Raw genomic sequence first — 14,671 nt, forward strand, 5'->3', positions numbered from 1 at the left:
CAGTGGATCAACCTATGCTCCCTCACAATCGATTTCCTTGGCTTCTCATTTTCCATTAAGTACCTCCGCGTTCTCTGGTACTATACCCTTTAAACTCACCTGCCTATCTCAAAACATGGACACCAGTTTGTCAAGCCCTAAGCCAGCTCCACTCTAATTCCATCAACTACAACCCACCACGGGAACTCTGACTAACTTTGTTGACTCTCTTCTATTGTCTCCTCTCTCTCTCTGTTTATAACCAGGGCATTGCCATATGTAACTGAATTTCTCTGTGTCCATATGTGTATGGATTTTATTTACCACTGTGGACCCAAATACCATTATTTCTGTTCCCTTTCTTCTTACCAACCCTCAAATGCCCTTCTCTCCTGTCAAAATATCATCATTCATTTCTACCCTCAGGTACACTGCTCAAATCTCTGCTGAAACTTTTCACTACATCTCAAGCACCTACTTTCCTGCTGCCATCCAGGCTTAACTCATGCTTGGTTTAAACCCACAGCACCTCTCCAGATCCTCTAAAGGGCAATCAAGGTACTTGTCTTTGTTTCCCTAAATGCAGCAAACCCAACTGTCCAATAGCCACATGACAGACAATTTATTCTTCCATTTCTAAAAGGATAGAATTGAAAAGCAAACGAGGTTTAGTTAAAGGCAAAATACTGCGGATGCTGGAAATCTGAAACAAAAAAAAAAGTGCTGGAAAAACACAGCAGGTCTGACAGCATCTGTGGAGAGAAAGAGTTAACATTTCGAGTCCGTATGACTCTTCAGAACTAAAGAGAAGTAAAAATGTGGTGAAATATATACTGTTTAAGGGGGGTAAGTTAGGTGAAGCTGGATAGAACGTCAGTGATAGGTGGAGGCAAAGGAGAGATTGCAAAAGATATCATAAACAAAAGGTCGAAGAGGTGCTGATGGTGGTGATACTGGTGACATTAAGAGTAGAAAGCAGAATGAGCAAGTGACAGATGGCCGTAGTGAGGGGAGGGGACGGTGTAGGGAAAGAAGATTGAAATGGGCTAAAAGGTGGGGATAAAACAATGAATAAAAATGGAAATTTGAAAAAAGGGGTGAGGATGGAGGAGAGAGTTCATGGTCTGAAGTTGTTGAACTCAATGTTAAGTCCGGAAGGCTGTAAAGTGCCTAATTGGAAGATGAGGTGCTGTTTCTCCAGGTTTAGTTAAACTTCGTATAGAATCGTGGTTAAGCTGCACTTTAATTCTGGTATCTGTATTACACAAAGGAGATAGAGGCATTGGCGAAGGTGCAAAAATGATTTACAAGAAAATTTTAACTTCTCGGTTTTATCAATTAGGAAATCATGAACAAGATGGGGCTCTTTTCTCCAGAGAAGAGAAAACTGGGAGATGACTTAATTGAAGTCTTTAAAATTATTAAAGAGATTGATGAGGGTAAATGGAGAAGGTGTTTTCATATGTGGGAGTGTCCAAAATGAGAGATCATGAATCTAACATACAAACTTTACCCAGAAATTGGTTGGAATGTGAAACTTGCTACCGCAAGGAATAGTTGAGGTGAATAACTTGCATTTAAGGGAAAGCTAGGTAAGTACATAAGGGAGAAAGGAATAGAAAGATTTACTGTTAGGCTTACATAGGGTGATAAGAGGCTTGTGCGGAGTATAAACACAGGCATAGACCAGCTGGATTGAATAAACTGTTTCTGGGCTGTGTATTGAAAACTAGGCTTACCTTGGCATTGAAAGTGGAGGTTAGGAACTTCAACTCCCAACAGATGTTGGACATTTTGTGCATATGCAGACTGGCATTTTTACTTTCTTTGGGCCGAGTGCGCCTGTCCGAGAAAAACGGCATGAAAACCTGGGTCAGGTGACAGAGTAGTGGCCCAGGCAAGGGACAGGGAGAGGTCCCAGAGGGGGTACGAGGAAAAGTCCCAGCTCAGCTTTTAAAAAAAGGAACAAAGAAACGGGCTCCAGCCAGGAAGAAGGTAACTGAAGATCAGCGGATGTGCTGCAGGCCGTTGGAGCAAAGGCATCCCTTTGGAGCAGTAGAATTTTGCTCGGCATGGCCAAAGATCTGAAGTTGTGCTTGTGAGTTGGTGCTTGGGTGAGTACTCAGGAATCCAGGCGAGTGGAATCTCAGGAGTTGAGATTGAAACCCTGTGAGGCAGGCCATCATTGATGCTGTCCAGATATGGTAATTGAAGAGGGCTCACGAGACACCCTGAAGATCCAAGAAGGCAGCCGAAGGTTGGTGACTCCATGCTGCAGGCCAAATGAAGCAAACGTACCCCTTTGAAGCAGTAGTGTTCTGCTTGGCATAACTGAAGAGCTGAAGTTGAGCTTGTGAGATGGCGTTTGAGTGCATTACTCGGTAATCCAGGGGAACGGAATCTTGGGAGACTAGATTGAAACTCTGCAAGATGGGCCATTGTTGATGCTGTCTGAGTTGGAGTGACTTTTGGAGAAAATTCCCAGGTTAGATCTTCGATAGAGACAGAGTTTCAGTGAAATTGGTTGACTCAGTTACTGAATTCTGGGTGGGTTGTTGAGAAATCCGTGAACTTTGCTTAAGTCGCATTTTGCATTTGTTGTGCAGAATGGTGTGCTCGACCACAGTTTGCCTGCTAATTCACATGCAGCTCATATTTACCCTGAATGTTAGAGTATAAGACAGATATTGTAAATTGTTTTATCTTTCTGACTTTGTAAAGTTTAGTTATGTTTGTTCAAAACGTGTGGAATCTTGTTGCTTTCTTCACTGAGCAAGTGTCTTGAATCTCAAACTTTGTCTATTTTAAACAAAACTTATTAGCCCATAACCTGATCTTACCAACACCTTGGGGGGGTCTGGTCTAGGATCATAACAGCTGTAAATTCTATGTAATGTTGCATGTACAGGAATTTGAAACACTTCCTCAGAAATTGCCAGGAGTTTCAGTAGCCTAATATTGAGAATTACTTGGTTTCATTTAAGTTTAGCAGTCTTCTTATTAAGTTGCAAGTTTTTCCTTGAGTAAATCAAACGCACTGCAGGAATTCACCAAGGCTCCTTAGACACCTTCCAAATCCACGACCACTACCATCTAAAAGGACAAGGGCAGCAGATGGAGGGGAACTTCCAGGTTGTGGTGTTCCCATCTAAGTCACTCACTGTTATGGTACAGCCGATGGTATATGCTGAGCTGCTCAAATCCCAAAGGGAAACAATTGCCACAACTGTTTTGCAATTTGTAAACATTTTGAGATGCCACCAAGTCTAATAGGCTTCTTACAAAACCTTTATTAATAGAAGAAATGATTTTAAGTACATACAAGATCTGCAAATTACTACTATGATAATTCTAAGTTCCCTAATTACTCTAAACCCCCAGTTACACTTTTATCAAGGCAACAGTAAGACACACATTTTAGAAGACCCAGGCAAAGTAATACACAATATCCTGAAACAGTCGATTTCAAAGTGAGTTTTCTTAACTCCAGTTCTTTATAAACAGCAGCTTGAGGCTTAGATGCTAGAGGCTTTTCACACTTGTTAGATTTTAGAGTGCCTTCCCTTGCACAGACTTCTCTCCTTTATCCATACATTGTTTCATTATGTCTTTGGACTTTACCTCTCTAATAACAAAAATCTCTCAGTGCCAATTTTACCAGTAATCTTTGGGAAAAATGAAAAGTTTCTTAACTTCTGGCTAGGTGAAACATTTCACCCTTCCTTTGAATTCAAGCTAGTCTGGTTTATTTTTTAAAATGCAAATGTTCCCTTTACCCTATGTTTGTTTACTTACTTAACATTTCAAACCTAGCTTATCTGCTGATACATCAAAGCCTTCAGACCAACTGCCTTTAATTTCACACAGAGACAGACCCCATTATTACTCTACGATAAATTCCAATAACATTATGAAAATGATTATATCTTCCTAACACTCACCATCCTGAGTTGGAAATATATCACCGTTCCTTCGCTGTCGCTGGGTCAAAATTCTGGAACTCCCTATTAGTACTGTGGGTGTACCTACACCACATGGACTGCAGCGGTTCAAGAAGGCAGCTCACCACCACCTTCTCATGGGCAACTAGGGATGGGCAATAAATGCTGGCCCAGCCAGCGAAGCACACATCCCATGAATGAATAAAAAATGCAGTGCATTCAGGGCTGATTACATAGATTAATAGATAATGGGATGTTATAAACTGGAATCCAATCAAGGGGTTTGGATGATTTATGCACAGAATAATGGATACATGGGAATGAGTTACAGACTGGGATTTGATTGAGGACTTAAGTGGTTTGAATATGGGACAATTGACACATGGAGGTAAGATATTTAATGGGGGGGTGGTGGGGAATGGATATTTGAGTGTATTACAGGCTGGATCTTTTTCATGCTTATTGTCACGTCCGGTCCCCCAATTTGTTAAATTCGGGGTGAGGAGGAATGAGCTGACTCCCCTCTTTGTTCAACCCCCATGGTTGGTCGCAACAAGGTTAGTTTATTCTTTCCCCATGGATATTTTTTCCTAGTCCAAATGTATTTACATTTTAGAAGGAGCCAATTTAACCAGGCTTTCTTGAGTCAAAGAAAGTGTAAGTTTGATTTACTAAAAGTCGAGAAAAATAGTAAAAACGCAATACACATACACAATCAGAAATGTGAAGTTAAGAGTCTAGATAAAAGTTTTTTAAAAATACAAATCAGTCCTTGGCTTGTCCATGAGGCATCGATGGTGGTATGCTGTGGCCGTTAAGTTGGGTAATTCTGACTTTGGCAGATTCATAGTCAGTTGGAGACACTTGGTTCTGCAGGGTAGCTGAAGGGGCTATCCTTTTTCCATTTGATTGTGGCATCTGCTGAGTCTTTCCTCCAACAACAGAAACACACAGACCTCAGCAGATTCTGCAGGAGTGACTGGTTCTTCTTCTTGTTTTGGCACTCGCAAACATTGGTCTGCAGCCAGGTTTTTAACCCATTTTCTTGTGTATTCCCGGGAGGGAAAATAGTTATGCCTTGCATTCATATTAGAACTTTTTACACATTCTGAGATATAAATCAACAGGAGGTAGGAAACAGTCTCCATTGTTTTCACAACCACAGGAGATTAAATTCCAGTCTTTTGCATTTTCTATACCCTCTTTTCAAGTGTCTCTGTTTGAAGTAGGCCTTGACAGCTCTTCAGGTGACATTCCATGTTCTCTCAGGACAGGTCTGTCAGTAGAATCCACATAGGAATTTTCTAGAAATTGGTTACTTTACATTATCAGTCATCTTTGGATCAGTCTTTACTTGTATTTCTTTTAAAAGTACACTACTTCCTTTAAAATAAGTTCAATATGCCCTTAAGTAATTTGTGGCTATAATCTGCTTTTCATGACAGTTGTCACTTGAACCCTGGGATGAGATTAACATCTGGTTACTTTTTATCTACTATTTTTACTAATTAGATAAGATTGTTGTGTTTGTGAGGAACAGCCTTATCCACTGTATTTTTTTTTGCCTCCTCATGTTGGACATCAATTACACATGCTTTGATAAAGGACAGATAAAGGGGAACCAGTGGACGTAATATATTTGGATTACCAAAAGGCGTTCGATAAGGTACCTCATATAAGACTACTTAAGAAGAGCCCATGATGTTGGGGGTAGTATATTAGATTGGATAGAGGATTGGCTAACTAATAGAAGACAGAGTTGGGATAAAGGGAGCATTTTCATGATGGCAACCTGTAACAAGTGGAGTGCCACCGGGATCAGTGCTGGGGCCTCAATTATTAGCTATATGTTAATGACTTGGATGAGGGAAATGAATGTGCTATCACCAATTTTGCGGATGACACAAAAATAGGTGGCAAGGCAAGTGGTGAGGGTGACACAAGGAGTCTACAGAGGGATATAGGCAGGTTAAGTGAGTGAGCAAAAACTTGGCAGATGGAATATAATGTGGGAATATGTGAGGTTATGCACTTGGCAGGAAGAACAGAGGAGCTGAATATTATTTAAATGGAGAAAGGCTGCAGCACAGAGGGATTTGGGAGTCCTTGTGCATGAATCCCAAAAAGCTAATAAACAAGTTCAACAGGTAATAAGTAAGGCAAATGGAATGTGGCCTTTATTTCAAAGGGAATGTAGTATAAAAATAGGGAAGTCTTGCTAAAACTATACAAGGCACCAGTTAGACCACACCTAGAATACTGTGAACAATTTTGGTCCCCTTATCTAAGGAAAGGTATTCTGGCATTGGAGGCAGAGGACTGTAGAGGCCGGGTCATTAAGTATATTCAAGACTGAATGGCAGAGCAGACTTGATGGGCCGAATGGCCTACTTCTGCTCCTACGTCTTATGGTCTTGTGCTTTGTAGGGGTGAGGGGAGGCAATGGTGTAGTGGTATTGTTGCTGGATTAGCAATCCAGAGACCCAGGGTAATGTTCTGGGGGCCTGGGTTTGAATCTGGAATATTGAATTTGAATTCAATTTTAAAAATCTGGGATTAAAAGTCTGACAATGAAGCCATTGTCGATTGTTATAAAAACCTATCTGGTTCACTAATGTCCTTTAGGGAAGGAAATCTGCTGTCCTTACGTGGTTTGGCCTACATGTGACTCCAGACCCTCTGCCATTCAATGAGATCATGGCTGATCTGATAATCCTCAACTCCACTTTCCTGCCTTTTCCCCATAATCATTGATTCCCTAACTGATTAAAAATCTGTCTATCTCAGCCTTGAATATACTTAAAGACCCAGCCAGCCTCTACAGTCCTCTGTGATAAAGAATTCCACAGATTCACTGCCCTCAGAGAAGAAATGACTCCTCATCTCTGTTTTAAATGGGTGGCCCCTTACTCTGAGATTATGCCCTCTGGTCTTAGACTCTCATAAGGCGGAACAACCTCTCAGCATCTACCCTGTCAAGCCACCGAAGAATCTTACATGTTTCAATAAGGTCGCCTCTCATTCTTCTAAACTCCAATGAGTACAGGCCCAACCTACTCAACCTCTCCTCTTAAGAAAATCCCTCCATACCCGGGATCAACCTAGTGAAACTTCTCTGGACTGCCTCTAATGCCAGAATGCCTTCCCTTAGATAAGGGACCAAAATTATGGTTGACTCTTAAATGCCCTCTGAACAAGGCCAATAGGGATGGGCAATAAATGCCCACATCCCATGAATGAATTTTTTAAAAAGCAATATGTGATACTCATTGAAGGCTTCATTAGTATGCATATTTATCCATATTCCATCTATATTAGTCTTGAATATGGCACCTATTTCCTGCCTCTTACTCTGTCATGCTGTTACAATCTTTTGCGCTTTCCGAATTCTCATCTTTCTTGCGCTTTGTTTGATACTCCATTTACCTCTTTTTTCCCCCTGAGATTTGTTGTTTAATTTTAATTCCCCAGCTTTCTATTTTTCCTACTGGTCTTTTTCTTAACTGATCTTTCTCTTTTTCATATGCCTTTTTAAAAAAAAAAAATCCTGAAATTTTTGATAGTCTGTTTTTGCCCTTTATTAACAGCAATATTTTCCCACTCCTTTTTTATTTACCCTATTCTGCTGTTTATCACCAGTTCTTTTCATGTGATTTTTAAATCAGCTATTTAGATTAAAAACCAAATTACTTTAAAAGTAGTCACAAGAGATATGCTAGTAATGTGTTCAAAAGTATATGCTGCTTATTTTCTGTATACAATACCAACTGAGTGGGGGGAAAAATAACTTCTCAATATGCATTTTTTCTTCTGGTTTCTAAAAACTGCTTCAGCCATTCTGAATACTGATGAGAGTGATAGTTCATCTGGGGCAGTGTGGCTCTGCTGTGCGGAGTAGATGGGACGTGTACGGGCTGGCGGGTTGCACTTAAATAGAGATAGCCTGTGTTCCTTGCTTGTGCTACTGGGGAGTGTTTAATCTAATTTGGCAGGGGTGTAGGAACCAAGAGATAATATCAGAGAGGAATATCAAGGTGCACAGAATATTGGGAGAAGATAGTAAATTAATAAGTGGGCTCAGAGTAAGAAATAAAGTCTAAATCAGGGTTACTGTGAATGTATGTGAATGCGTGGAGTGGTAAATAGGATTGGTGACTTACAGGGGCATATTGCCATGGGGAAATACAATGTTGTGGCTATAGAAGAGACCTGGTTGAAAGGAGGCCAGGACTGGGTGCTAATTATTTCTGGATACAAGGTGCTCAGGAAAGGAAGCAAAGTGGGAGAGGTGGAGGTATTGATTGAGGAGAGCATTGCAGTGCTGGAGAAAGAGGATGTCCCAGAGGGGTCGAGGAATATCGTCTATTTGGCTAGAGCTAAGGAAAAAGGTGCAATTACATTACTCAGCATTGTCAATAGGCCACCAACGACAAGGAAATTAGAGAGGTGCAAAAATTATACGGTAGTTATAATAGGAGACTTTACTACTACCCTAGTCTATAGTTGGATAATTAGTGTAAAGGGCAAAGAGGAACAAGAGTTTCTAGAGTGTGTTCAGGAAAATTTTCTACTGCAATATATTTCCAGTCCAACAAGAAATGAGGTACAGCTTGACCTGGTTCTTGGGAATTGTTCTTCAATTGTCAGCAGGAGAACATTTAGGGTACAGTCATCATTGTATCATAAGGTTTAGGTTGACTATGGAAAAGGACATGGAACAATCCAGAGTAAGAATAATTAACTGGGGAAAAGCCAACTTCAATGGGGTAAGAACGGATCTGGGCTAAATAAATTGGAGTCAGAGGTTAGCAGGAAAAACGGTAGCTGAACAATGGACTACCTTCAAAGAAGAGAGAATTCGGGCACAGTCAAGGTATATTCCCTTGAAAGGGAAAGGCTGGGCAAACAAACCCAGAGCTGTCAGGGTGACAAAGAAGTTAGAAATTAAGATAAAGAAGAAAAAGTGCTTATGACTGATCTCAGGTAGAAAATACAATTGAGAACCAGACTGAATATAGAAAGTTTAGAGGAGAGGTGAAAAAACAAAGAGCAGCAAAGAGGGAGAGAGACTGGCAGCCATCATAAAAGGAATCCCAAAGTCTTCTACAGGCATATAAATAGTAAATGGAGTAGGGCCGATTAGGGACCAAAAAAGGAGATTTACGCATAGAGGTAGAGGACATAGCTGAGGTATTAAATGAATACTTTGCATCTGCCTTTACCAAGGAATCTATGCCCCCTGGTTATTGACACCTCCACTAAGGGGAAAAGTCTCTTCCTATCTACCCCATCTATGCTCCTCATAATTTTGTAAACCTCTATCAGGTCCCCCCTCAGCCTTCTCTGCTCTAAGGAAAACAACCTAGCCTATCCAGTCTCTCTTCATGGTTGAAATGCTCCAGCCCAGGCAACATCCTGATGAATCTCCTCTGCACCCTCTCCAGTGCAATCACATCCTTCCTATAGTGTGGCGACCAGAACTGCACACAGCAGTCCAGCTGTGGCCTAACTAGCATTTTATACAGCTCCAACGTAACCTCCCTGCTCTTGTCTTTATTAGCCGAGGCATAGAACATAAGTATCCCATATGCCTTCTTAACCACTTTATCTACCTGTGCTGCTGCCTTCAGGGATCTATGGACATGTACACCAAGGTCCCTCTGATCCTTGTACTTCCTAGGGTCCTACCATTCATTGTGTATTCCTTTGCCGTGTTAATCCTCCCAAAATTCATCACCTCACACTTCTCAGGATTAAACTCCATTTGCCACTGCTCTGCCCATCTTACCAGCCCAACTATATATCGTCTTGTAATCTAAGGCTTTCCTCCTCACTATTTACGACACCACCAATTTTCGTGTCATCTGCGAACTTACTGATCATACCTTCTATATTCATGTCTAAATTATTAATGTACACTACAAACAGCAAGGATCCACTTTCTGGAAAATTCCTATGTGGATTAAACTGACAGACCCGTCCTCAGAGAACATGGAATGTCGCACCTGAAAAGGTGTCATAGCCTTCTTCAAGCAGAGACACTTAAAAGGGAGATAGGAAAGATACAAAAAACTGAACTTTAATCTCTTGTGGTTGCAGAGACAAAAGACTGATAACCACACCTCAGCAGGCCTCTAAAATCCATCTGCTGTTGATTCATATCTCAATGTGTTAAATGGTCGGAGATCAAAGAAAAACAGACTCTGGGGGCAAGAATTTTTTTTTCCCCCTTACAGGAATACACATGGAAAAATGGGTTAAAAATCTAGCTCCAGAGCTGAGCTAATGTGCTGTGAGAGTGACAATACAAGATCATCAACTAGTCACCTCTGCAGTTACAGGTAAAGTCTCTCTCACTCTCTCTGTTGCTGGAGACAAGTCAGCAAAGCCACAATAAAAAAGGAAATAGGACAGCTTCTTCAGCTAACCTGTAGAACCAAGTGTCTCCAAAACATCAGCTAAACTGCCAATGTCAGCTCTACTGGAATGACCCAACTTACGGCTTCAATGTATCGCCATGTACGCCTCACAGACAAGCCAAAAATTGATTCGTAAATCTTTTTTAATTTTTATTTCTGAACTCTTAGCTTCTCATTTCTTATTTGTGTGTACATGTGTTGTGTTTTTCATTTTTAATATTTTTCTCAGGGTTTTAGTAACTAATTAATTTACTCTTTCTTTGACTCAAGAAAGCCTGGTTAAATTGGCTCATTCTAAAAAATAAATACATTTGGACTGGGAAATGGTATCCATGAGGGGAAGGGATCCTTTTTAAATTAACCTTGTTGTGACCAACAGAAGGGGTTGAATTAAGAAGGCGAGCCAGCTCATTTCTCCTCACCCAGGTGTATAACAAAATTGGGGTCCCGTTCAGGAAGTTAACAAATTGGGGGACCTTGCCCGGGGACCGATCTATACCTAGACCTTGGTGTGCAGGGCACAATTTGAAAATTTGTGTGTGATATGAAATTTGGAAGCGTTGTGAACTGTGAGGATAATATAGAACTTCAAAACGACATAGACAAATTGCTGGAATGGGGGAACAGGTAGCAGATGAAGTTCACGGCGGAGAAATTTGAAGTGATTTACTTTGGCAGGAGGAGCATGGAGGAACAGTATAAAATAAAGGGCAAAATTCTAAAGGGGGTGCAGGATCAGAAGGATCTCGGTCTATATGTGCATTGAAGGTGGCAGGACTGGTTGAGAGAGTGGTTAATAAAGCAAACAATATCCTAGGTTTTAATTATAGGGGCATCGAGAACAAGAGCAAGGAGGTTACATTGAACTTCTATAGGGCACTAGTTCGGACAGCTGGAGTATTGCATCAAGTTCTGGGCGCTGCACTTTAGGAAGGATGTGAAGGCTTTAGAAAAAGTTCTGAAAAGATTCATGAGAATTGTTCCTGGGATGAGGGACTTCAGTTATGAAGATAGATCACAAAAGTTGGGACTGCTTTTCCTGGAGAAAAGAAGGCTGAGAAGAGATTTGATAGAGGTATTCAAAATCAGGAGGGGTCTGGACACAGTTGCTAGGGAGAAACTGTTCCCACTTGTGAAAAGATCAAGAACAAGAGGGCATAGGTTTAAAGTAATTAGTAATTAGGAAGGGAGTTCCAGGATTTTAACCCAGTGGCAGTGAAGGAACGTCGATATATTTCCAAGTCAGGATGGTGAGTGATGGGAGGGGAACTTCCAGGTGGCGAGGTTCCCATTTATCTGCTTGTCCTTCTAGATGGTAGTGGTCATGGGTTTGGACAGTGCTGTCTAAGGAGCCTTGGTGAATTCCTGCAGTGCATCTTGTAGATGGTACACACTGCTGCTACTGTGTGTATCGATGGTGGAGGGAGTGAATGTTTGTGAATGTGGTGCCAATCAAGTGGGCTGCTTTGTCCTGGACAGTGTCAAGCTTCTTAAGCATTGTGGGTGCTGCATTCATCCAGGGAACCAAGGCTGTTATGAGGTCAGGAGCTGAGTAGCTCTGGCAGAACCTAAACTGGGTGTCAGTGAGCAGGTTATTGCTAAGCAACTGCCGCTTGATAGCACTTTTGATGACCCCTTCCATTACTTCACTGATGATTGTCAGGAAGATACAATAATTCTCATAATGTTATTGGAATTTATTGTAAGATAGTGGTATCTGTGTCTGTATGTAGGTGTGTGGGACTTAATTGGATTAAGGACAGCTGGTCTGAAGCCTTTGATGTAAACATGGTAACATGTTTATAAGGTAAGAGGACCACTGAAATTGATTCATGAGAAATTGGTGGGTCAAAATTCAGAAACTACTCTCCTGGATTATGTATCAAATTCCAGAGACAGATTGGATGGAGCATGTGAGTTGGCTAGGGAACATTTAAAGATATTACAGCAAGTAATGAAAATGAAAGCAGACAGGGAAGCTACAGCTTGTAGTTTTGTTGCTGGGGAGAAAGTACTAGTTTTGTTACCAGTACTGGGTGACTCATTAAAGGCAAGGTTTAGTGGGCCTTACAGGGTTGAAGAGAAACCCAGTGAAGTAAATTATTTAATAAATACTCTAGATAGAAGAAAGAAGCAGAGGGTGTGTCATGTAAATATGCTCAAAAAGTACTTTGACAGGGAAGAGGGCCAAAAGGGGGTGTTAGTGGTGATAGATAATGAGGAAGAGGTAGAAATACAGGATTCTGAAATTGATTATCCTCGATTCAAATTGGATAATGAGGGGTATTTGAAAATTTAAATGTAATATTGAGTTACCCTCCAGACAAATGTCAAAGTGATTTGGAAAAGCTATTGCGGAAATAAGCTGGGAAGGATAAATTTAGCTATACATGATGTACATGTAGAAGTTTCATCTTCACTAAGGCAACATTGTTATGGATTAAATCCGGCAAAGTTATCACAAGTACAGAAAGAAATTGAATTTGTGCTTCAAAATATCATTGCATCTAGTTGCAGTAACTGGAGTTCGCCTATTGTGCTGGTACCGAAGCCAGATGGAACACAAAGACTGTGTGTGGACTATCAAAAGGTGAATGCAGTGACAAAAGCGGATTCATTTCCTATACCACGATTGGAAGATTGTGTTGAGAAAGTGGGACAATCAAAATTTATCACAAAGATTGACTTGCTAAAAGGATATTGGCAAATACCGTTATCGGAGAGAGCAAAAGAGGTATCAGCTTTTGTGATGCCAGATGGACTATATCAGTTTGAAGTCATGTTGTTTGATATGAAAAATGCACCTGCAACATTTCAAAGACTGACAAAGTAATTACAGGTCTGTGCAATTGTGCTGTTTATACTGACGACTTAATAGTTTTCAGTCAGATGTAGGAGGAGCATTTACAACATTTGGAAGAATTATTTACTTGATTACAAGAAGCTAATTTGGTGATGGGCTTGGCTAAAAGTGACATTGCAAAAGCGCAAGTTATGTATCTGGGCCATACTATTGGACATGGTAAGGTGGATCTGAGAGATGTGAAAGTCAAGGCTATCATGGATTTTCCCGAGCCTACAACAAAACGAGAAGTTTTGAGATTTCTAGACATGAGTGGGTTTTATCAGAAATTTATACCAAATTTTAGCAGTGTGGTTGCTCCATTGACTGAACTATTAAAAAAAAACAAGAAGTTTCAATGGACACTGGAAGACATTTGACAATTTGAAAACTGTATTAACTATGACACCAGTTTTGGCAGTATCCAATTACACCAAGCAATTTAAGTTGGCCATTGACGCAAGCGATAAAGGCATTGGGGCTGTGCTATTACAAGATGACACTCGAATTGAAAGACTGATAGGGTATTTTTCATGGAAGTTGAATGCACAACAGAGAAGACATTCAACAATCGAAAAGGAGACTTTGGGCTTGGTGTTAGCAGCATTTTGAGATTTATGTTGCAAACAATTCAACAGAAACAACTGTTTATACAGCCACAATCCTTTAACGTTTATGGACAAATTTCGAGACAGAAATGCAAGGCTATTCAGATGGAGCTTATTACTGCAACCATCTAATCTAAAGATTATACATGTAGTGGGATGAGATAATCTGATTGCAGATGCATTATCAAGAGTTTGAAGCTTAAAGGGAAAATTGGACATTTAAAACCTGGACACTGAACTAAAATGTCTGTTGATATGAAGGATTTGTGTATATTGTTATGTTAATGCATGCATCTGATAAGGTAATAGTGTAAGTATATAGATAAGTGTAGGAGATAGTATAAGATGGGTTACTAAAAATGAAGCTGTCTTTTTAAATTATGACAGTTCATTTTTTAATAAGGAGGGGGATGTCAGGAAAATATAATAATTCTTAATGTTATTGGAATTTATTGTAAAATAAAGGTATCTGTGTCTATATGTGCCTGTGAGAGACTTAACTGGATGATAGGCAGCTGGACTGAAGACTTTGATGTAAACATGGTAAACATGGGGGAAGTTTAGAATGTAAGGTGTAATAGGACATATGCATTTTCAAATAAACCAGACTAGATTGTTTTCAAAAAAAGGGAGTGAAATATTACACCTAGCCAGGTGAAGTTAAGAAACAGAGTGTTTATTTTTCCTAGTTTGTCTCATCACGATTTCACTGTAATTTAATATGTGCACTGTACATAAAGGGTTAATTAAATTACCATGTCCGTTTGAGTAAAACAAAAGGCAATATACATTCCTTGAAGCTATTTGTATGCTCAATGGACAGTTTGGTTTAAAATAGCAATGTTGATGCTGCTTTTCTGATCTTGCATTTTCCTACTTTGG

General features: G+C 40.2%; 1 long non-coding RNA gene across 2 annotated transcripts in view; it reads right to left on the minus strand.

Annotated features, from left to right (window-relative positions):
* LOC144683708 (uncharacterized) overlaps positions 1-14,671 on the minus strand; it is a 116,946-nt gene that overhangs the window by 88,495 nt on the left and 13,780 nt on the right. The window lies entirely within an intron of this gene.

This window comes from Cetorhinus maximus, chromosome 8 (genome assembly GCF_964194155.1).
Source record: "Cetorhinus maximus chromosome 8, sCetMax3.hap1.1, whole genome shotgun sequence".
Classification (NCBI taxonomy): Eukaryota; Metazoa; Chordata; class Chondrichthyes; order Lamniformes; family Cetorhinidae; genus Cetorhinus; species Cetorhinus maximus.